General features: G+C 35.2%; 1 protein-coding gene and 1 long non-coding RNA gene across 12 annotated transcripts in view; one reads left to right on the plus strand and one right to left on the minus strand.

The window, feature by feature from the left end:
• Positions 1-22,436, minus strand: part of MYT1L (myelin transcription factor 1 like) — a 327,925-nt gene that overhangs the window by 140,102 nt on the left and 165,387 nt on the right. The window lies entirely within an intron of this gene.
• LOC118164448 overlaps positions 1,012-22,436 on the plus strand; it is a 31,219-nt gene continuing 9,794 nt past the window's right edge. The window contains exons 1-3 of the long non-coding RNA XR_004749506.1: positions 1,012-1,022; positions 6,424-6,428; positions 10,715-10,721. This is a non-coding gene — a long non-coding RNA (uncharacterized LOC118164448). The remainder of the gene's footprint in view (positions 1,023-6,423; positions 6,429-10,714; positions 10,722-22,436) is intronic.

Genomic DNA, 22,436 nt, shown 5'->3' on the forward strand with positions numbered 1-22,436 from the left:
ACATAACTATCAGAAAGATACAAAGCTAAAAAAAAAAAAGAGTTTATAACTCATGAGGAACAAAAAAAATATATGAATGCACACACACACACCAGTTTACTAATAAATATAAACTATTGAAAATGACAACTACAGATGTCAGTGAAAAACAAATGTTGAATGGGAAAAATGATAATAATAAATTACTATATTTTGAAGAATACATATGTATTTAATTTAGAGATAATTAAGAACTAGTATTAAAAACCACAAAGAAAAAAAAAAAAAAAAAGTAACAACTTATCATTTTAAAAGCAGCAGGCGCAGACAACATTAATTCCCAAAATTAACCTGGCCTGATGGTTCTCCAAGACATTACTGTTGTTATGTAACAATCCTGCAACGCTTGGGAAATGCTTGAGAACTTGTCTTGGTTTCTTCTAGGATAGAGTTAATTTTTCTCCTAGTAGCTGGCATGGTGCTGTATTTTGAATTTAGGATGAGAATAATGCTGATAACACACTGATGTTTTAGCTGTTGCCAAGCAGTGTTTGCAGAGAGCCAAGGACTGTTCCTCATGCAGTCCTGCCAGTGAGGAGGCTGAGGTTGCACCAGTAGCTGTGAGAGGACAAAGCCAGGTTGGCCAAAAGGATGCCCCACAGCACGTGGCATCATGCTGAACTATAAATATGGGGTGACGGGCCAGGGTTGGGGGGACACCACTGCTCGGGGATGAGATGGGCATTGGTCAGTGTGTGGTGAGCAATTGCATTGTGCATCATTTGCTTTGTACATTCTATTATTGTTATTATCACCATAATCACTATTATTATTATTTCTCTTCCTTTTATGTCCTATTAAACTGTCTTTATCTCAACTCACAAGCGTTTGATTTTTTTCACCTCACAATTCTCTCCCCCATCCCACTTAGGGGGGAAAGGAGGGAGTGAATGGCTATGTGGTGCTGAGCTGTCTGCCAGGTTAAACCACAACAGAACTGAAGAAAAACTCTAATTGTAACTGTCTAAATCAATCTTTACTAAGTGCTGAGATGATGGTGTGGCTCACTAAGTTAATCTTTCTGGCATTGACCCTTAATAACATCATACAAAAACAGATATGAGATAGAAGACGATGACATAATTAGCACCAGTCAACACTTTATCATGGAAAATCTGCAATCAAAAACATTTGAAACTGCTCTTTGATGACATTTTAAAATTTGATAGAGGTAGCTATGTTAGAACATCATAGACACCTTTTAGACATTTTACTTTCTCTAGTCAGCACTCAGATAGTAAAATAAGCATTCATAACATCAGCATATTTATGATAGTTAAAAAGTATTTCTCCAGAAAAAAAAAAAAAAAGTTGTATAAAATTTTCTTCACAAAAATGCAATCCCACAGGTACATGTTCTAGCCCTATAATACCGAGTATCTTCACCAGTACTCTGGAATGTTATATGCTACAGAAGTATGCAGATAACCCGAAATTAACAGAGTGATAAACAATGTTGGAGACAGGCCAATTACATGTACTGGCCTGAGTTGCTTGACAGATTTGACTCATCTAAAGAACATGCCAATTCCAATGTCCTACACCTATGAAAAAAGAAGGTACACCATGCATGAAAGACCAAAGTTCATAATCTGCAAAGCAGTAACAGAGACGAGGATCTGGACAGCCAGATGAGTATGAGCAATTACTGCACTGCTGTAGCTAAAGGGCAGAATGTGATCCATAACTGCTCAACCTTTAAGGCTATATTAATTTCCCAGAAAATCATTGAGGTACTCGGATATGGTCAGTAACTTTGGTAACAGAGGGCAAGTTTTCAACAGGACCATATTTATTTTACTGTTAGCTTCCTCGATACCTTGTTGGAGACTTCACGCTTCTACAGTATATATAGATTTAAGGTTGTCAGTCTCATAATAGACTTAGCTGTGACTAAGCTCTTAAAAGTTTCTACAATCAACACTGCTTTACCCATCTCTAGATAAGCTCACATAACTACCATATGTGCTTCTTCAGGACTGCAAACTGTGAGGGATCAAAACCTTAGGGTCTTCACCAGGACAAATAACAAATTTTGCTCCCTAACAAGGAGGTAATTCAGATTTTTCTTCCCTAGCAGACAGGTATTCCTGCAAATGACATTCTTCTTAAAACTACCTGAATTTCTTGCTAAAGGCATGGAGCCTGAAAGGTTTAGTCTCAAGTTCCAAAACTCCTAGTTCAGCCAACACTTGCTTAGTGAATTATTCCAGTTTCCATTTAGCTGTAATGCATCAGAAGTCTGAGAAGACATGAAGGGACTAAGAGCCTCACATCTAGACTTAAAAAAAAAAAAAATCCTATATAAGTCTGCAAACAGAGACACTGCTATTATAATGAAATAGTTTAGAAACAATTAATCTCTTCCGTGTATATACAGCTTATTCCACAATATATATTCTACTTTGCATTAACACAGACACTCCCAGTTTGAAACAGTACTCATTAAACTTTTCAGTGAAGCAACCTTGGAGAGGGCGATTCAATACTGGGAAAGGTCAGTAAAGAATTAAAACAGTTAGATGATGTCTAAAAAATTGTGATATGCAAATGCAAAACTTTGAATATAAATTATTCAAGAGAAATAATAAATTTTAAGAAAATTTACTTGACCAGGGTCTGCAAATTTCTGGAGTACACAATGATTTCAAAGAAAAGGGAAAAAAATCCATGTAAGAGAAAACAGGAAAAACTGTAATCTGATGGTCAAAAGATAAAGCTAGAAAATGCAAACACAGAATAAAGCTTATTTTAAAGGTCTTATTTTAAAGGTTTATTTTAAAAGGTTTAAAGCTTATTTTAAAGGTTTAAGACCTTAAAAGGTCTGTGGATTCCTCAAATTCAGCAATCAAATCTGGATTTCTTAATTTCCTAAAACTGGATTCTCAACCCTCCCTTGAAAATTATCCAACAATTAATCAGGCAGAGTATTTACTCTTTATATAGTACAAAGGTAATAGATATAATTTATGACCTTAAAAATACATGACAAGTATTGGCAAATACTGTATAATTGTTATTGCCAAACAAGTATATTCCTAAAAGTATTGGAAATCTTTTTTTTTTTTTTTTTTAACCTAATCAAGAGTATTTGAAATATTCATAATATGATAAAAAGTAAATTCCTGAAAAGTCAATGAGTTTATTAAATAACAAAAGTTTGCACTTTAAAAGTCATCTGCTTGTGACCATAAAGTTACTCAGTAAAGATTTTTAGCTAGTCATGGTGCAAGATCCAAATTTCTACATGTAAATTCCTCTATTATTTTTACAGCCAAGGATTAGTCAGCATGTATTTTTATAACTTTAAAAATGTTCTTTCTTTCAAATGTGTGGATGTTAAAATGAAAGGATATAAAGGTAATTATTATTTTTTTATATATATCTTAGAGAGTAAAACAAAATGTGTCAAATGCATTTCCCAGAATGAAAACGTTTCTATATTCTCAGAATCAAAAAACATGAACTGGAAAATGATTAATAGGTTGTGTGAGCAGTGTATCCCATAATATATTAACACTTTGTGCAGTCTTACTAAAAAAATAAACAAAGCTCATACTGCACTCTAACATAGCTTTTTCAATGTCTTGTATGCCATCGCAATTCATTTTCTGATAAAGTTATTATCAATTAAGTAGTTCATACAACCGATTGTTCCTGATAATCTGAATAAGTTTTTAAAAGCTGAATATGTTTTGTGAAATAGCATTGAACTGCATTACTGCATTACTGTACAGTAAGTGGGATGTTTAACAAGGACTTCAATAAGTCCCCAAATATCTCTTAGCTTTACTATATACTTTTCACTATCTGAAAGCCTGTAACTGTTCGCTTTTGGCATGCTGACCTCCACTCTCACACTCTCAAATAATAAAAGACAAACAAATCATAATTGCAAACAACACTATGTAAAATAAATAAGAAAATAATATTTTAAGCTGAAAGTCCTTTTTTTTTTTTTTTTTTTTTTTTTACAATGTATGTATTCATATACTTTAAGGAGCAATTCTGCTGTTTTGTGCAATTCTAATGAAGTTCTCTGGTAATCTGAATTTATGCAGCATAACCCAGAACAAAAGGCAATTCTATATATTAAGAAGAAAGAACATGTATATACTAATACAATTTAACTGAAAATCTGGAGTAAATTAATTTAAATTTATTTTTGACAGCTAAAGATATCAGTGCTCAGCATGTGATCTCAATTCTACTATGGTACTTAAACTCCAAATTATGGCATTATTCCAGAAATACTTTCAGATATTGCCATATGTGTTTCGACATTGTTCTTTAACATAGAATGATCCAGGATTTAGGTATTATGGATTATTATTATTATTTATTATTGTTATTATTATTAATAAAGTTTAAGTTGTAAACTATTTGACCAAAACCATGCCCACAGAGATATAGCTTGATCTGGAAATGCTACATTAAGCAGATGAGGAAAATGAGGTGAAGGTTCTGGGGAATTAAAATATGGAGAGTAAGCTAATCTAAACCTGCTTTCATTGTGTTTATAAAAAACCTTAACTTTGCATGTGACTCCAGAGCTTACTTCTAGAGACCTGATCCCTTGAATCAATGTAGAGCTTCCTACTTAATTGATTGAATTTTCTATTGGACTTAGTGATGCAATGCTTATGACAATATGCTCCAAAAGATCTTCCTCTCCCGTAAGTGTCAATAGGGTAGACTAAGACTGAATTGATAACAATATTTGACCCTTAACTTATGCCTTACTAATCACAGTCTTGTAAATTAATTGCATTCTATGACTGCATTTGTGGATGAAAGGAGAGCAGCAGATGTCATTTATCTCAATTTTAACAAGACTTTTGACACAGTATTCTTGTATTCCATTATGACTATATGCACAGTCAGTTCTTTGAAATCAGTTCTTAATATTTCAATCCTCTTAATTAATTGAGGCCTATTATTGCTTCTGTCAGAGTAGAATAACATTCTGGATCTTGGTTGTCACAGAAAACTTGTGTGATTCTCACAAACTTTTTAAATTAAGTTATTTTTGATGATCAGATATACAAGACAAAACAGAGAAACTGCAAGATAGAAAATTACTCTAAGAAGCTACTGGAGTGCTTAAAGAAAGGTAAAGAAGGAGAAAGGGAAAGCAATTTCCCTGTCCCTTCAGACCCTTTCCCCCACCAACCCAGGTGCCCTCTGGGCATAGACATCTGAAATTTAGGTCAAATATTTTATAGTACCCTTTTCAATAGGTGCTATACAAAGCTATAGGTCAAGGTTTGTAAAGAATTATTATATTTGAATCCTTCATTGCAGAAAACAATATACAGTTAGGCCCTCTTTGAGCAGAGTTCCAGAGGAAAGTTTGCAAAGATAAAAGTTAGAGCTTGAGGTTGTGTGTTACAAAGGGACAGAATAGGCAGGCATGTGAGCAAATTAATGATTAGAATAAGCATATCATGCTACTTTAAAGTGGGTGGATAAGTAGCTGAAACCTTTGTGAAATTTAAGAAATGAGATGGCAGATTATTGAATTTGTTGGTGGTGATTCTGAACCAAATTTGCACAAAATGTGAGTGCAGCTGCTGGGGTCAGGCCATGGGTCAGCACACGTGTCCATTCTGCCAATAACTGGAGGCAAATGGAGGTGTGACAGTGAGTGTTTCACTAGCAAAATTCAAGCTGGATAAACCTGTGAGCAGATAAAGTGCCATGGGAACAAGGGAGTGAGTGGGTCTTTCATGACCAGCTCTGGGTGTGTCCCCAAAGGTGAGAGCACAGGGGCTGGCTGTGGGACCAGGGGAGTCCTGGCTACATGAAGACATGCATGTGTGTGTATGTATGTGAGTGATGCTCTGCACCTGCAACTGGGGTAGGGCTGCAGCCTTGGGGCTCCTATATCCAGATGTGAGCAACTGGGGAGACTGAGAATGAGGTGTGGCTGTGGGTTGGACTGAGTGTCTCAGTCCAGCATATTCCCCCTGGTGGACTTCCATCCTGCTCAGACAGAGATGGGATAGGATGAAGCTGTTGAATGAAGGTGTTGAAGCATGTCTATGTTTGCATGAGTGTTCTGAGTATCTGTTCATGATCTGTGTGGCTAGCCATGTATATATCTATTTATGTATTTATGTACGTATGTATTTATATATTTATATATTTACACATATAGTGTAAATATGTGCTCTGTGTGTGTGTGCCTGCTTCAGATGTGCCACTGATTGGACTTGGGGACATGGAGCTGCAGCAGCCTCACCTCTGTTGAGCTGTTGAGTTCAGCATGATACATTTACCTCTAACAATCTTGTAAATAAGTACAACTTATAGTGGTAAATACGGTGTGTTGAAAAATTACATGTAGATGGTATCAGAAAGGTTATTTTTCCAATTCTGAAGATGAAGTGTAGCAATTTGTTATATTTTGCACAGGAACAAAAGCAGAAAAATAATGTAGTTCATGGCAGACTTAAATTAATCTCTTACAGAAGAAAATTGGTGAGAATCATAGGTTGCTTTAAAAGAGAAAATACCTTACATAATTTAAATTTTTAGAAATGAAGAAGCCAGTGTGACTTACTGACATGTAAAGAAATTATTAAATTTAACATGGAGAAACTGAAAGGAGTTTCATAAATTATTTAATCATTTCCATTCCCCACTATTGCTACATGATGTTGGTAAAGGTCCAAAACTATGTCAAATCAGGGCATGGTGTTGTGGAGAACAGACTTGGCAAATGGGAACAAAGCTAATCCTCACTTCAAGTTACAGAGCAATGCTAGCACATTCACCTCCATATCTGTGACATTCTAGTCCCGTAACTCCTGTCTTTCTTCTGGGTCATAAGACTTCTGGGCAGTATCTAACACCTCACATAAGTAAAAAAAAAAAAATATATTGTAACTTCAAGTCCATATTATAATGGACTAGTTATAGTTCTAGTTTCAACTAGTTCTGATGTCAGTTTAGCTCTTTTTATTTTCCTAGTGACAATAAAACTATTTGTACTGGTCTTGCATTTTCTTTCAGGATCAGAGGATATGGAACTTAAATGTGTTGCAAGATGGAAGTAGTTGTAGGAGGTGTTCTGAGATATCTGTGAGTGATTTCAGTGACCTCTTTGCTTATTCCCAGAAAACTGATCTTGATTTGTATTCATCAATGGTTGTGGCTCAAATAATTGGAATCATGTTCTATAAAAGAGTTAATTTTTGTATTTCAGAATCCACTAAACACAAATACAAAACAAACAAAACCAATATGGATTGGATCTTTAAGGGACTCACAAGTAAAGCAAAATTTTCTATACTTAATGATTAGTTTGTCATTCGGACTTGAAAGAATTCCACAAAACCAAAGAAACAAAAAAGCAATAACAAACAGTAGTGAATATCCACATTTTTTCTCAAATTACTCCATAGGCTTAAAATGAAAGTTTCACACCTGTCAGAAGTTATAGGGACCAGAGAATGGTACCACGTAAACTGTTATAGATGGCAGGCAACTGTTAGGCTTAAAATGCAATAGAATAGGAAGGCATGAAAGGTAGTTGAAGACTCTCTTTAAAGACAGTGTATTTCTACACTAGATATGATATGTAGAACTTGTACTGACAACAAATGCTTATGTGCACATCCTAAGGGGTAATACGCTCCACAAGACAGGTTTACATTTAACTCATAGTGTTTAACATTAAAGACAAATTTCACAATAGTCTATGTTCCGAACAAGCATCAGTATCTAAATGCAAATTTACTTAGAACAAGATATATATGGTGAGTGGTCTTTTTGGTACAACATACCTAATGAAAATGTCCATATTACTGTACGTCTAATATTTGGAATGCATGATTCTATAAGTGTGTATTTTATTAGCTGAAATGTAACTATATTCAAAGGACCATTAGCCAGTCTTTTCTGCAACTCTTATACAATATATTAGCACTACACATTCTTAAATTATCAGTAAAATCCTAGGAGAATAAAGAACAGACCAGATATGGGACACCTGCAACAGTATTGAAGAACAAGTAATATTGTACCTATCATCCTACACAGAACTAAGACCTCTCAATATAAATCCAAAACACAATCAAAGAAATTCAGGTCAAAGTGGTGATAACTTTAGAGTTTTAGCTTTAACTTTGGATCTCCTGTTGACTGCAATCACAATCACGCTGTGTTTCAACCTCTTTGTTAGTTGGAATCTCCCACATGCAATTCAGGCCTAGAGGCCCTTTGATCAAACCTACCAGTGTTGAGTCTAGCAAGCTGTTTGGAAAACAGCTCATTGCTCTGCAGAAACTTAAAGCCACTGACTTGTTCCCACAGTTCAGACAGAACAGAGTTGTAAGTTACAGCTCTTAGGAGTTGTAAACCACAATCATTGTGGAAAATGAGAAGGAAAACAAAGACTTGAACTGTTCCTCTTCGTTTGGAGAATTTCACTTCCAATTCTGCCACAAAAAGTGGCAGACATTTCCTCCTTTGATGACGGAATAGGGTTTCTAAAGTAAAAATATGATGTCTGTTCACACATCTTTTGCATTTTTTAAGTCAGGTTGGGGTTTACTCTCCAGAACTTTTTACCCTCCAGACCTACACTATTTGAGCCTGTAACTAAATTAAGAATTCTGTTGGTTTTCTTAGATTGATTCACCTATTAAATAGGGAATATATAAAAGCATGCATTCTTCTGAAGCCAAGGAGAAAATAGATGAGCTTTGAACATGCAGTTTATACATATAAAGGATGCTCATGCATTCACTGTGAAACATACACTGATATGTATGATCAAAGATGTCCACAATGATCTTTGGATAAGTCAGGACACCACATGTGAAAAAAAAATGAGAGCATAATTATGACACATCATATATGCATGTAATTTGTGTGCAAATAAAAACTAGGGTACCAGCTTTCAAAATGTGGCTTTTAGTATCTAAAACTCAAAAATATACCATAAATAATTCATATTCTAAAGCTTGTTGATCAACCTACTATAGACAACAATAATATCTTCACTGACACTGAATCAGATTGACAGATTGACAATATTTGAAGAAAAATAAACGCATTTCAGAAAAAAGCAGGTCAAGGCACCAGGAAAATAAATAAATAAATAAATAAATGAATGAATTAAAAATATGGACTGACACTTAAGATTTTGATTAACTGTAAGTTAACTTTAGTGGATTTAGCGTATGTTAAATCTAGTGGGAATATGCAATGCAATAACAAAACAAAACAAACAAAAAAACACAAGTATTTCCGGTAAGCAAAGAGGAAACTCTTATTAAAAAAAAAAAAAAAAATCTGAAAAAAATGTAGACCACCATATAGCCTTTGCAGTTTAGTAAATTATCAGTGTTCACAATTAAAGCGGGATAGTAAAAAATATCTTAGTCTATTAAAACTAGATGATTATTGTTGTTATTAAGTAAACAAACTAGCATCCTTCATTCACTACTACACAACAATAAAAAAACTAATTAAACTAATTTTTGTTTTCCAGATTTTACCTAATCAGAGTGATGGCAAGGGTCCTAATTCAGAACTACATGGTATCAGAAATGTTTGTTGCTATTACTGTGTAGATCATTCTGCTTATCAAAAGTTATGTTATAAATAGCCTATAGTTACTAGAAATGCAACAATTAGTTGATAAATTAATAAGAGAGATAAGCAAAATATCAATCATGGCACTGCTAACATAATTAGCATACATTAAACAGGATCACAGATTACTGCAGCTGTTGCAGAAAATGAGCACCTACTTCATTGTTCAATAACTCGCATACTTTTGACGCTAAAGCTATACTGCACGGTGCTCAAAAGATAAAAAAAAATAAGTATCACAAGAAAGCAAAAAACTAATATGAATTTGTAATTCTCTCCAGAAGACATATATAAAACAACCACAGAATCATAGAATGGCTGAATTTGAAAGGGACATCTGGAGGTCATCAGGTCCAACCCCTCTGCTCAAACAGGCACCTACAGGACCTAAGATCTCTAAGGAGGGAGACACCACAACCTCTCTGGGCAATCTGTGCCAGGGCTCTGTCACCACTGATCACCACCCTCTGTATGTGGCTATTCAAACAGCTTTCAGTCGACCTCTCTGAATGTTTCATGGAAAACAACACAGAACCACAAACAAAAACAAACAAACAAAAAACAGATGAGTAGGAATTTTTACTTTAACATGTACAACAAAAACTCAAATGTCTTCTGAGGACAGAGATGACAGCAAGTATAGCGGTTGTTTAATGGGTGACCTAGTGACCTATGCAACACCTCTATAAAAGTTACATTACAGCAGACCACGGGCATAGCTAACTATTTCAGTGTTTGCATGAGTTTTATAATACAATTCAGATGAAATAAATAGTAAACCTTTAATTCCTGGAATGAAAGCACAGATTGGATTTTATTTATTTAATTTCTTAATGTGTATGCACTATATTTTTCTATTTTCTTTAATTTCTTAGCATCACTATGATATCGGAGCACCTCTAATTTATATTATTATATGTAGGGCTGTTTTTAAAGCAAATTGAAAAGTGCAGTTTTTCTCAACTGTGCACAAAAAAGACTATGTACTTCAGAAGTTTGAGCTGCCTGAAGCAGTTTTAACATCTACAACAAATTTTGCTGATATTGTAATTTGAATAAATTAAATAAGCAAATAGGTAGAACTTCCTACATTCCACCCTCAGTTAAGATTTTATCTTCTGACTTAAGTTAATACTTAGGCTCATATAACCGTGAGCAAGAATCTGAATAATGCTGTTCATGTTTCTATGATTTTAGAATTATGATATAAGAATGAAAACTGATACTTTTTAAATTATGACTCTGCATGCTTAATGTCATTTTGTGACATATTCTGCTATTATACCAGTAGCCACACAGGACCAATGGTATAAAGATTTTATCTCCTTGATTCATGTTGTAAAAATGGGAAACTGCATCATTAGGTTTTGTTTTGACAACTAAGTGAAAGGACTGAAATGAATAAGTGAATTCTGTATAAAAAGATCTCCCTTTTCATCCTTGAGCAACAAAGATAAAGCTAAGAAGATTTATAGAAGTATGTATGTGCACTGTCTTACACACAGTCTGAAAGAGTTGATTTGGCAGGACAAAGTTAGGGTTGGAGAGTGCAGGTGCTTTTCCATATTCTCTCCTTCTTTTCTTCCCGTTTTATCTTAAATCCTTAACATGAATTTTAAGATCTAAGGCAGGATTTCTGGAGAGAGAATATGCTTTTAATACAGCTATTCTGCTGTCTGGGTGAGCGAATGTTTCCTGGCAAATGCAAAGAAAGTAATTTATAAAGAAAAGGTGTTCTGGCTTCCAAAGACATTTAAACAGGACATAACATACAAAGTTCTGTCTGTTCTTTCCACTTATAGGAAAGGAGCAATGCCAGCAACAGTAGGGGAATCTACCCTTATAAAACTTGAAACAATAAAAAGGCTTAGTGCTTCTAATTTTTGTAACTTTATGATGTTGTGACAATCTTTTGCATAAGCCAGTGGCTGGCATGTCTGTAGAATACCTTGTGAACATGAAAAGTCATTTTTTTTTTGTCGAAAGAATTATCAAAAGTATTCAAATAACACTACATATTACAAAGATATAATGTGACATAATGCAAAGTAATTTTCTGAGCTAGATGTTTCAATGAGTGATTGCAGTTATCATGCAAAAGTATTATGTAGACAGAAAACTAAAATTAAGCTTGATTTTGAACCCATGTTATAAATATGTATACATAAATGTAGATGTACAAATGAAACAGCTAAAATGTCTTAAATATGTCATATACCTAATATATTACAAGGATAGAACACACCAAGAAAGCCCTGCATAGGCATGCTCTTTTAGATTAGATCATACTGGTCTATAATGCAACCTAATATGCAGATTCTTGAACTGATGCCATGTCCCACTGACATAAAAATTGAAACATATTTATTTGTTTAGACTGCAAGTCTTCTGGGGCAGTGCATATGTTTCTACAGCATTTGGCAAAATAAAGTTCTTTATTGTGATTATAGCTCATATGCACTATAGCACTACAAATAAGTGTACAAGCATATGCATATACCCTCATATTTTTAAAGCTGAACAGACATATTTAGTTGAACATCAAGGGAAAAGGTGGGTAGTGTACACCCTAAAAGTACTTTATGTGAAAATATCCTACTGTTTTTATGCAAAAAGAGAAGAAAGCCACCAGCAGCAAAAATCTAGTTAGATATTTTCTAAATACAGACATTACAGCTACATATGATAACTGTCTGAAGAAATTTAAAGAAAAAAACACCATGGAGAGAAAGAGTTGTGAAAGATAAAGTAATACAAATAACTTTCTCAAAAATAGATCCTTCTGTTTAATTGAATAAAGTATTATTCAGACAGAAGGGTAAATAAATAAATAGGAAAGATTCAACTAAAAACAAACAAACAACAACACATGACAACAAACAAAACCCCAACATTTTAAAAGAGATTGGAAAGCCCCCTCCAAAGATTGACAGAAGTCAGGACATGATGATCTCGTTCAGTCTTTTCCCCCTAAACTTTTCAACAGTTTTACAGTTTGAAGATATGCAAAGTTTTCTGTGGGGATTAAGATTCCAAACTAATGGAAAATAGTTCCAAAATGGTAAGACATTGTAAATAAACTTGTTTTCTGATCTGAGAGCTAGTCAGAAGAATTTGATTTCCTGTCCCCAGCTCAAACTGCAGCAGCTGAGATCTTCAAAGACACTCCAGTCACTGACACTGAGCTACCTTAACATAAAATGTACCTCTCAGAAGACTTCAGAATGTACCTCTTTCCACCCAATAGACAAAATCTGAGACCACTTCTGGAGTGCTGTGTCTAGTTCTGGGGTACCCATTATAAGAGACTTGTGAGTTCACTGAAGGGTCATTATGCTTGTGACAGGACTGGAACTTATCTCCTCTGAGGAGAGGCTGAGAGAGCTGAGATTGTTTAGCCAAGGGAAGAAAAGGTTCAGGCAGATCTTACGAATTTGTATGCAAACAATGCCTGATGGAGACAAGAACAGGGAGCCAGACTCTGCTTTGTGGTATACAATAACAGGGCAAGAGGCAATATAGGATGAGAGTCAATGGACACAAATAGAAACACAAGAAATTCCTTTTACACATGAGAAAATACTTTTTTTTTTTTTTTTTTTTTTTTTTTTTTTTTTTTAATGTTATAATGGTTGAACACCAGAACAGGTTGCCCAGAGAGGCTGTGGAATTTCTGACCATGGAAATACTCAAGACTGAATCTGGCACAGTCCAAAGCACCCTGCTCTACCCTACCCTACTTTGAGTATGGGGCTGGTGCCTCCAGCCTAAATTTTTCTACAATTCTATGAAATTAATATTTGTCAGAGCATGTTGTAAGAATGTGTATGTGGTAATGTGGGATTATATCATCTGGAAGCCCTGATTTGAAAATATTCTTTTTAATGACTTCTTGGCAGAAAAAAAAAAAGTCAGGGCAGTAGCATGTTATACGCTAATGTCTGAAACCATTCTTTGCTCATTTACTAAATGAAAAGACATTCTTCAGTACACCACCTAGCCAGGTGTTCTAACTTCTCTGTATAAAATAAATCAATTAGAATTCATGAGTATATAAATTAAACATAAATAATATTAACATTTAAGTATATTAGAACAAACTCTTCTTTGTTTACCCCTGAAAGATGGCAATATTGTAATTACTAGCTATTCTAATACTGCAGCCAAATGTAGAGAAATGCAGCAAAGCAAGCATGAACATTTTAAAACTCTACAACCAGAAGTCAGTGGAAGGAAAAGCAGATACTGCATCTTCATAACAAGTCACAGAATTACCTAGATTTCTCTTTTTCCTTCTTAACTGCATTCTCAACTGAATGTGAACTGCAGATCAGAAAAATAAGATAAAATAAAATAATAAAATAAAATAAAATAAATAAAAAATTGTTAACAGCCACTAGATTTAGTAGAGTTATTCTGGATGTTTTTAAAAATGTATGATATGTTGTACCTGTAATTTTATATTTCTACGAGCTAGAAATATGATGCTAGATCAGAGAACGGGTACACCAGAATGATAGAAGTCTGAGAAAAATAAACACCCTAGACAATGAATCCAGCAACAGGCAGGCATGCTACTTTTTAGTTACTTCCCTGTTCTTTTGTTATTCTTGTGTGATACAGTAAAACAAAAAAAGAGACTAGTAGAACAATAAAATGTAAAAAGAAAGAACATCAGAATATTTTAATTGGACCTTTTTGGCAAGCCTTGTTTGATGAAAAACATTAGGCTTCTCCATGATTTCTTTTATATGAATTGTGAACAAAGATCCATAAAGATCTATGCAATCTATTGAGCAATCTATTGAGAGAGATCTCTGCAGCTCCTTCTCCCAATGACCACCATTGGCCGCAGCTCCATGGAAATTTTAGAAGGTGACAAGTGAAATTAATAGGATGAGTAACCAGATTCAAACACAAGAATTGCACTATGGTCACTATGATTTTGGCCCATGCTCAAGCAGGACTCTAATCACAGGAGAGATACTACTTGCAACAAATTTGTCCAGATTGAGCCACCCTGATTCTGGGACAGCAGAACTTTTACTGTTAAGAAGTAAGACATACTGTGCCAGGTGTTCTCAAGGTCTCAAAAGACAGAGAACAGTTCCTGTCTTTTTTTTTTTTCTTTTTTTTTTTTTTCTTTCCCAAATAAAGCTGTATTTGTGAAATTCTAGAAACTGAGTCAGCAGGTGAGCCCTTGTAGTTAGACCTTCACCCTGCATTAGGTTTTACCTTTCTCCCTTTTACTCAGTTTTTAATTTTTCCCTAATGAAACAGATCTGTAAATAAACAACATTCATAAAATGCAGTCAGAAGACCTACAAAGATAATTTTTAACTAAAAGCTTAGATTTTGGTGTAACCATTTGACTACAAATAACATCAGAAAATCATCTAATATTGTTGACTCCCCCTTTTCTGTCAGGCTCCTTTTATGCATAAAACAAAGATGAAGATTCTTCCTATAAACCTCTTTTCTCTTGTTCAATATTCTCCAAAGTTGACCCACAGTAGTATGTTTATGGTATTAGCTGGCATTGCCTAGGATGCAGTCACAAATCTTAAATTGAACCTAACTCCTTGAACCTTATGTTTACTATTGGTGAGGCATCTCATAGAGCTGAAACCCTGAGTGTGAAATTCTAGGTAAATAAATTCAGATGTAGTTTAAGTTCTTTGTATTTAATCCGTATTTTCCATAGTTACACTCATTTGAAATCACTGAGGACATCTATAGGTAGTATATAAAACAGCAGTTTTTTAACTAGTTCTTTCTTGAGTTCATACACTATACCCTCTTGTGAATTTTAACATAACCAACGTGGTTATGTTAGGGTAAGTGAAGGGGTAACAGTTAATCATACTATACATCTCCAAATTATTTTTTCAAATTTTCTTCAGTCATAGTGTCCTGATCCCTGTGTTTTTGTTGTTAAAAAAATAATGGCATATTATAGGACAGATCATTTTGAAATGTAGTCAGATATTCCTGCTAAAACATAAAAGAAAAGAGTAATAAGGAGTAGGAAAGGCTGCAGAAAGCCATAGAATCAGTGCACTACCATCACATGCTACCTAAAGTTACAAGTTGAATTTGAAAAGCAGAATAGAGAAAGCACGGAGATAGTAATACTCAAAATGGTTGCCCTGATCTGTCTTCACCTGATCTGTTTCTTCATGTTAATTTATTTGCTAAATTATTGTTCACCTCTGATTTCGTCATCTCTGCTGGATATCTCTGTCTCACAGCATTTGTAGTGCACCAGCTGCTCAGGAAGAAAATTAAATAGTTACATTTCTGACTTTTAGTGGGGAAGACACACATCTTAGGTTGTTTCCCAAAAAAAGAGTATTTAGTCATATTCATATATATTTTATTATGAATTCAGGAACCCACGACAGTGCTTTGTATTTGTGTTTTCTTTTGATTAAGAAAAACCTTCAAAGTGATAGCTATTATAGTTACTCCGTGAACCAGTTATAATTTTCTTACACATGTGTGGCTTTATTTTTGATGTATTTTTCTCTGAGCTGTATGTGCAAGTGTCTGTGAGGGTGTATGTGTGTGAATGTACACATATATGTATACACCTGTGTATTCACTAACATATATGTTTGCCGCCAATAATGTCAATGTATTTATGTTTATAGCTAAGTGTGGTTATAACATGAAAAATACAAAATTAAGTTCAAATATGAAATAAATATAAAAACTGAATCCCTTAGAATATGGGTTTTAGAATTTAAACTCAGACAGACCTACAAATACACTGGTATTCATAGGCACCATGGTGATGTCTGTTTTTTCAAATAGTATAGTACTGTAATACAGCAATAGCTTCCACGCTTTATTCCTCCAGGTTTTCAGGTTTCCATGGAAATGAGTGGGAATCCCAACACAAGGAAAAATAACAGGCTATCCATCTCACACCATGGTGCTGGATCTCTGAACAGCTGATACATTGTCACAAGAATAAAAATGCACATAATACAATGCTACATATAATGCCAGAAACAAAAACAACAACAACAACAACAACAAAAAAGTGTGTAAACTACTGCCTTAGAAGATGTATAAAACTCTGCAAAAATTAGGCTTTGAACAGTTTTGAAACTGTCCAGGGTACTAATACAGGTACTGTATACTGTTATGAAACTTAGTAATTAGCAAGTTATACATAATTAAAGCAGAGCCTAATTTCCTGTTATTGATTTCACTACTTAAATGGTTTATCAAAAAACATCTTCCTTTTAAATTGCAATTTAAATTATTTGTGATATTGTGATATTGTGATTTGTGATATTAAAATTCTACTAATACTAATGTCCAAAGATAAATCAACTGCTGTGCAATCCTTGATTTAAAGGATGGATAGACCAATTACCAAAACTTCTCTGTAGACACACAATGCCTTTATTTGGGTTTTTAGGGTTCATGCTAGTTCTTCTGCCTTTTTGCATAAAGTTTCAGTCATGATTTTTGCTTATTTGATACCCATATCTAGGATTCAGAGAACTGTTTGCATGGATACATTGATTCATTTAGTTTTAATGTACTGTTGAAAAAGAAAACTAGCATAGCCCTTAACTTTTTTATATCAGGAAAAACAAACAGACAAACAAAACAAAACAAAACAAAACAAAACATTTGTCTGTTTCAGTAAATTTTCTCCCCTTCTAACTGACAGCAAGCAAATGGTATTTCTTTTGTTGGTTTCACTGGAAATGGTCTGGGCTTGCTTCTGGGTCTCGCACACTGTTCTTTTCAGATCATATGTGTGCAATTTCGGAGGTGTTTGCAAAGTATTTGGAGTACCTTTTAGCAGCAGGTCTTGAAGTGAACTGAAAAATATGCTAAGCACAACAGGGAGATTGCCGGACCTTGTAATATTATCTCATAGTCCTTATTAGGTTTGCCAGCTACATGATTGGAAACAAGAAATCATGAGGCAAACAAGATCTTTCAGACTGAGAGGAGAGAAAGAAAAAAGGTGGAGATCATGGACTTACCAGAGAGAAGACAAACCCTTTATGAAATACACGAACAACTTTTAAAAATCATACAAATTTATAACTTACATCCTGCCTTAGATAAAATCAATGACATAGTTTACTGTAATTGCAAGGCAACAGGATGAAACTTTTTTTTTTTTTTTTTTTTTTTTTTTTTTTTTTTATAAAACACATCTACCCATGCAACACTCTCTCCATCAGGAAAAATAAAACATAACATAACAATATAACATAGCATAGCATAACATAACATAACATAACATAATGTAACAGAATCACAGAATCACAGAATCATTTAGGTTGGAAGAGACCTCCTAGATCACCTAGTCCAACCTCTGACCTAGCACTAACAAGTCCTCCACTAAACCATATCACTAAGCTCTATATTTAAGCGTCTTTTAAAGACCTCCAGGGATGGTGACTCAACCACTTCCCTGGGCAGCCTATTCCAATGCCTAACAACCCTTTTGGTAAAGAAGTTCTTCCTAATATCCAACCTAAACCTTCCATGGCACAACTTTAGCCCATTCCCCCTCATCCTATCACCAGGCACATGGGAGAATAGACCAACCCCAACCTCGCTACAGCCTCCTTTAAGGTACCTGTAGGGTACCTTAAAGGTACCTGAGCCTCCTCTTCTGTTTACACAACCCCAGATCCTTCAGCTGCTCCTTGTAAGACTTGTTCTCCAGACACCTCACCAGCTTCATTGCCCTTCTCTGGACACACTCGAGCACCTTGACGTCCTTCTTGTAGTGAGGGGCCCAAAACTGAACACCTCACCAGAGCTGAGTACAGGGGAATGTAATGTAACATAACATAATGTAACGTAACATTACATGAAAGTACTGAATGCCAAGAGTAATTGATGATAGGGCCTAGGCAAGTATCTATTGTCCCTAACAAAAAGCTGAGAAAACTTTAAGCCCAAGCTGTAAGCAGGCTCATGAGGCTTTGTGAGGTGTAGCTTTCCTGGGGCAAAAAAGCAGCATTGTGAGTCTGTATCACTGCACTTTTACGAAGCCAGCCTGCACTGAAGAGTAGAATTCTTTCCCATACTGTCACTCATGTGGAGAAGAAAAATTTCAAGTAACTGTTGTCAACAGTATCTCTTAAAGACACGGTCTACAGGCCAAACATATTATCATCTCATTATATTCATTTAGTATGTCCATACTCAAACAAGAAACAACATCATCCCAGTTATGATTGTAATAAATGGGGTTACCAATTTGCACATTTATATGAAATATATCATGTAGTGTGTCAAGAACATCACACTGAGCTTTGAGCATTCTCTGACCAAGCAGTGGTACCTCACCAGTGTTTTACCTGACAATGGTTTAATGATTCATTAGTGGCTTGGCCAAACCTCTCAGCCATACTGAACTATCGGACTGATTGCTTCCCAGCACTCTTCATTATCTGGATTAAGTTTAAACACAGTCTGATTCTAACTCAAAATGATCAACTTTATATGTGCTTCAAATTACATTAGTAATGTGTTTTTTCACTGATATGAAATGACGTGAATATACAGGCTGAGTTTTAATTATGTGTGCAGCTTCAGTTTTCTACCATCGCTTCAGCGCTTCTCTGAAGCAAGAGGGATCCAAAAACATATTAGTGCTTCATTTTCTTTTCTTCTTCAAACAAGCTGAGGAAATTAAATGTCGATGTAAACTCTTAGAACAAATTAATCATCCCCAAAGAAGTTGAGTGCTAGTAAATCCACCTTCTCTTAGTCCCCCTTTTTATGTTCCCCACTTCTGTCCTTGTTCTTTTTATTTTGATTTTGTCTTTGCTTTGCAGGGTATCTATAAGCCTTAGCCTAAAGAGTTTGTATCACTGTCATATGGAAAAACTTGCCTGAAATACCGTATATGCTATTCATTCACCCTTAATTATTATTTTCCAAGAATAGGTCATTTGGGGATAGTAAATATTTTTAAAATGCATTGAATCAGATTGTCTTCTTTTTCATCCAAAAAATGACTTACTGTTAATAGCACTAGCATAAGCATGAGATTAGTCAGGTCATCAATAAGAAATAACCAAGTATAAAAAAAAGCCCCTTGAAATGAGAACAAATAATTTTCTCTGTAGGTAAAGTAAGTAGTGTAAGATCTCATCACTTCAGAGCAGAGATGGGACTGGAAGGAGTGGAAGGGATGATGCTCTGTTTCTGTGGTGGTAGCAGCTGACATCACTGCTGTCACTATGCTGGTCTTTTGTGTTGCTGCCATTTGTCCTTAGTTCACTAGCACAAAAAAATTATTCATTGTAAGATGTACCTGTACAGTCACAGGCCAAGGGTGATGTGGAATATCCCCGGCAGAAAAAGCAATGAACCGTGCTGAACGCAGGCACATTTTCATTGCATCTCCTCCTTCCCCTGAAACACATTTCTGAAAATTCTTTTCAATACTTAAACCATGCTTTCAGTTCTAGTTCTATTTGAAGAAAGGCTAAATGTGCTTTATTCTTTCAGTGTCTAAAATATTTAATTGCTAATACGTTCCTATATCTGTCTGCATCAATCACGTGCCCATAACCTTTCAATACTATAAAAAATTATGATAATAAAGAACAGCAAGTGGTATTTACAACAGTAATCATTTCAGAACATTTAATGGCTGAATTGACTGAAATATTAAATACTGTATTCAACATTTTTTGTATATTTCTTTGTAGCAAGTGCATGAGAATATCACTAATTCTTAGTCAAAATTCGCTCAATGAATAGTTTTTACCACTTTCCAAAACCTGTTATTTTTAATTGTTGCTTTATTATGAATTGGTCGAGTCACATTTCTTTCTGCTGATTTAGTGAGGGATAGTCATACAGTACTTCTGAGTACCCTTCCTGTGAGTTTTTGAAGGTTCTAGAAGTTGCCATACAGCACACTGGCCAGTCAAAAGCAGAAGAGAAGTCATCAGGTACAAGGGGCAGGTGAGAATTGGTTGTGGAACAAGGAGAATGGATCATGAGCATCTATGAGGTTATTATTTCACAATGAAGGGAATTATATAGTATGATATTACATGCAAGTATATAACCATTAAATTTTGATTTGATCAGAGTTTTGATGAGAAACTGACAAACAAGACAATTTGACCAGAGCCCAGGCCAGCCTAGTCTCTAACATTTGGCCTTAGGCTCTGCCTTTCTTCCCTGTTCTCTGGCTCCCTAGTAATATAGCTGGTGTCACCTGCCTTCATTGGATATCAGCCCAAATTATTTTCTCTCTTCATTTTCACCTCTCCCATGGCTGTGGAACACATTGGAGGTAAGTGCTGTGACTCTTCCCCTCATGCCCTCACTTGCTTATAAACTTTCCTCTTGTGCCTTTAGCACAAGAAATGAAACATAAACCAGATGAGGATACAAACATGGTGAATGTATGTCAGGAAAGAACAGGGATGAACTGCTAAAATACTGAGAAACCACATACTCTGGAGATATAAGACCATTAAAAAGAAAAGCTAGAGCTAGGCACAGTCAATGATGCAAGTGAAGAAGGGGGCCAGTACCATGAGTACCCACTAAAAAGCTTAAGCAGAAGTAGGACACAATGTCTCTGAGGCAGGTAGGAACAGCAGTAGTAGGTAGGGGGTGGATGACTGATAAATCAAAATAAATGCATCTGAGAGGTAAGAATCTGAGGAGAAATTTTGAAACTGAAAAGGATATCTTTACATGTAGTGGAAGAGAGGAGAGGATGTGCGATGACCTCAAACATATGCCTACATTTTGCAATACACTGCTGCAAGAAGTCCTCAGTTCCCTCCTCCTAGATGAGCTAGTTCTGGCACCAAAGGCAGCATACTAATCGCAGGCTCTGTAGGGCAGTCAGACTAGTTCGAGCAATTAAAGGAAGGAATAATTAGTCTTTGCTCAGTCACGCTAACACAGTTATGATTTTTCTGGGTCATGAGCCTGCACGGCATTGCAGCATCATGCCACATAAGCATACAACATAAGGTCTAGTGGCTGTCCTATAAGAGCAACTAATATTAATGGCCATTTCCTTGTAGTATATAATACAAACAGTTGTAGGGATATTGCAAATTCTATGCAGATGGTATCAAAGCTACACAGGAACATAATAGGTTTTGAGTAGCCTACCAGTAAGAGGTATGAAGACAAATCTTTCATTAATTTTGCTACAGCTGTCCCCTCTGATGAGCAGATATATGGTGGCTCAGATACTTTCCATGTTAAGTATCAGGTGTTTTGTGTAACAAACAGGGAAGAAATCAATGTATATGTTACAGATTGGAGAGGCAGACAGAGCTACTTAGCCCACCTGATAGCATGGTCAGTCTGAAGATCTGTGAAACTAATTATTTCTGAGCTCCAGCCTGTCAAGGCAATAAAAAAGCCCTTAAAGGAGGATTTTTCAGTGCGGACTGCCCCCAAAATCTGACCGTATGATAGGAACAGCAAAATTGCATAGAACTGTCCAGTGTTCAAGTAAAGCATTTCCATAAGTAAAAAACACCCATGGATGGTCCAGTATCAAGTGTAGGCTGGAACAGTGAGAGCACAACTGTGAGTTCAATCACCTTTGACCTATGCCTGTGAAGTTACCCATTCAACGACTAAAAACTCCAGGCAGAATCTCACTCCTCATCACTGTGGAGTAAGCATTTGGAAAGCAAGAACAACAATCAACCAAAGAAAAAACACAACCATTTAAAAACATTGTAACAGTAAAATATTTTGTCATGTTTTTGCAACTTTTTAGAAATATCAATCATGATTTTTTCTAG

Source organism: Oxyura jamaicensis, chromosome 3, assembly GCF_011077185.1.
Source record: "Oxyura jamaicensis isolate SHBP4307 breed ruddy duck chromosome 3, BPBGC_Ojam_1.0, whole genome shotgun sequence".
Taxonomy (NCBI): domain Eukaryota; kingdom Metazoa; phylum Chordata; class Aves; order Anseriformes; family Anatidae; genus Oxyura; species Oxyura jamaicensis.